Here is a 2,819-nt window from a genome sequence, read left to right on the forward strand (position 1 = left end):
AACTAACAAACAATATATTTACATCTCCAATCCATATAATATAACCGTCTCTTTTTATTATTACTGCGCTTCAATATAGCTATCTCTTATCGATTACGCGCCATAGTGTAATCATGCAATTTTTTTTGCTGGTAATATTTCTCATCCAATATTTATCTTGTGGATATATTTTTATTTAAATTTGGGATCTAAATTTAAAAATGTGAATAAAGAAAAAAATGGGTTTTCGTAATGTTCTATTTTTTAATATCTATAAACAAACTAAGATCTGCGATTACTTAGTATAAAATAAAGGTCAATACACTAACAAGTTGGCGCGAAAATCAACAACAGATATAAAAACATAATTTTCAAATTATGCATGCAGAATTTATACAGTCTAGTGGAAAAGTCCGATAAAAAATAAAAAAATAAAGAAAATCAAAGTTCTTAATTATTTATTATCTGCGCCGCTACAAAAATACTTTTCGATACTCATGTTATTGCTATTTTTTTGAAACAGGAGATTGTTTATAAATTGCCAGTAGCTTAAAAAAAAAAACAAACATATTAATTAAATCGAGAATGTTTGAAACATTCAAGTTATTTGTATTTATTATTGTCTAATATTTATATTGGAAAAACAAATATGGAACGATTTTTCGGTTTTATATAAAATAAATTGGCACTGTCGTGTCTCCAATATTGAACTACAAGTAATATTATACATTCAAAAAGCTCTGGTTGTTAGTACTTGTAAACCAAAAGAAGTACTGTAAAAATACTATTCAACCAAAAACTAAGACACATCGTACATACGTGCTTTGGAAACTAAACTGCTTCACAACTTCATTCAGTCTTTAAGCCGCTTTTCGTATTCGTATGTTTATTGTCAATGTATTGTTAAGTTCTTTAAAACGTAGCACAATTATAGTTTATCACCTACTTTATAGTACATAATTTGGTCCGTAAAACCCGAGTTTAGCGTTTACGCGTTAACACTTTTCGTCTCCCTGATTTATGTTTATGCGTGTGAGAATTAGTGTCTTGTAAAATTCGTCGCAAACTAGAATGCTGATGGAACTGGTGCCGGATTGTAATGTGTCTGCTGATATTTTTAAATAGTATATGCCAGAGGGCTTTGTCTTTATTCTTCCACAATAAATCTGCCGTCTTCTCCTTAATCCTACGCATATTTTCCTCGAGTCTCCTAGCTTTTATTTCCATTTGTATGAGCGAACGGGTCGTATTTGTCAAAAGACGGTACAGGTATTCTTTTCTTCTCGTTTTTCCCGGTTCCGTTGCGGTTTCATTAATCATAGGCTCGCATTCAATATACGAGGAGTCCGAAATATTTTTTATGGTTGTGTGCTGTTTAATTTTCGTTCGTAGTAAAATTCCGGCCAGTAGTACGGTGAGTGCGAAAGTTACTATCATAAGTAATTTCGCATGTTTGTAAAGAGGTTTCAATATAAAATGCATGACGCATGACTGTCAGAACGAGGCGTTCGCTACATGTCTTACGTGCGTCGCGTTATATGATCGCATAATATGCAGTATCGCGACGAGCAACAAGTCACGTGGTCGCGTCAGACGCTTGCGGCGCCCTCTCGCGTCCTGAGCGCAAACGGCACTGAGACTGAAAATACGCCGGTGCGACGCACCCTACGATTTTCCCCAATGACTTTTCCGCTTGGATGTTGGAATAATAGATACGGTATTATACGATAGCTCTGTCCTCGCCTTATGAAATTTTCTTATTAACATCTAACATTGATAAATTGAAATGGTGTCTGAATCAATTCGATTGTACGCGCACCTGATCAACTCCAATTGAGTTATTATAATTTGCGTGATATGTATTCTTTTCTCTAAATTATATTTGAGAAGATACGATTTAATTGGTTGAAATTTGTTCCAAATTTAAAATAAATTACCGTCTTAAGCCTTTTTTATTGTATACTTTTTATGCCCTTTTACACAATATTTCTAAGCTCCCTGTTTTTGTAGGTGCGTAAGTGGCAAAGGGGAAGGGCGTGAATTCACCTCGCCTCTCGTAATGTAGTCTAACACTATCTCCCTGCTATCAATATTATTTGTTCTGTAAAGCCTTTGTCATTTAAATATACGAGTTACTACTTTACATAATAATATGCACTTGAAACAGAACGTACCTACTATCGCAGGTAAATATTTAAGAATTTGAAGAATCGTTAAATTATTTTATATTGTAATAAAATCAAAATTTACAAAAAAAGCGGAAGATTTCTTGGTTATTTTTACATTTTCTAAAATTCTGTTTTGTATGGATGTAATAAATATCTTCTAAATGTCCCAAAATTTTTCTAACTTCCAAATTGCCTAAGTATTGACATAAATTGCATTTAATTTTATATATTTTAATAAGTGACTTATGTATTTATCTCTACTGAAAATATTGACAGTCGTAACTGTTTATTAGCAATCTCCGATTCAGGTTTGAGATGATGTTACCAAGATGTGCGAAGCCCATGTGAAGACGTAATATGGCTCTTATGCATGGTAAGATTGACGAGACCAACTCACCCTGTTTCATAGACTTGAATAGCCAGTTCATATGAATGCGAAACACTCTGGACCCAATAAAAAAATAAAAACTAAATTAAAAAAGAACCTTTTATTCTATGCATAAATGTACATATTACATTATACAGTTTTTTTTTTATTAAAGTTGTATAAAAATAAGGTATTGAATATTTAAGTAGAAACAAATATTGAAAATTTTTAAATATATAAATTTGAATTCAATTAAGGTGTTTCTTCTTGGCAAAACTTGTGTTTGCATGGACCCCTCTCAGGTG

Source organism: Vanessa cardui, chromosome 16, assembly GCF_905220365.1.
Source record: "Vanessa cardui chromosome 16, ilVanCard2.1, whole genome shotgun sequence".
NCBI lineage: Eukaryota > Metazoa > Arthropoda > Insecta > Lepidoptera > Nymphalidae > Vanessa > Vanessa cardui.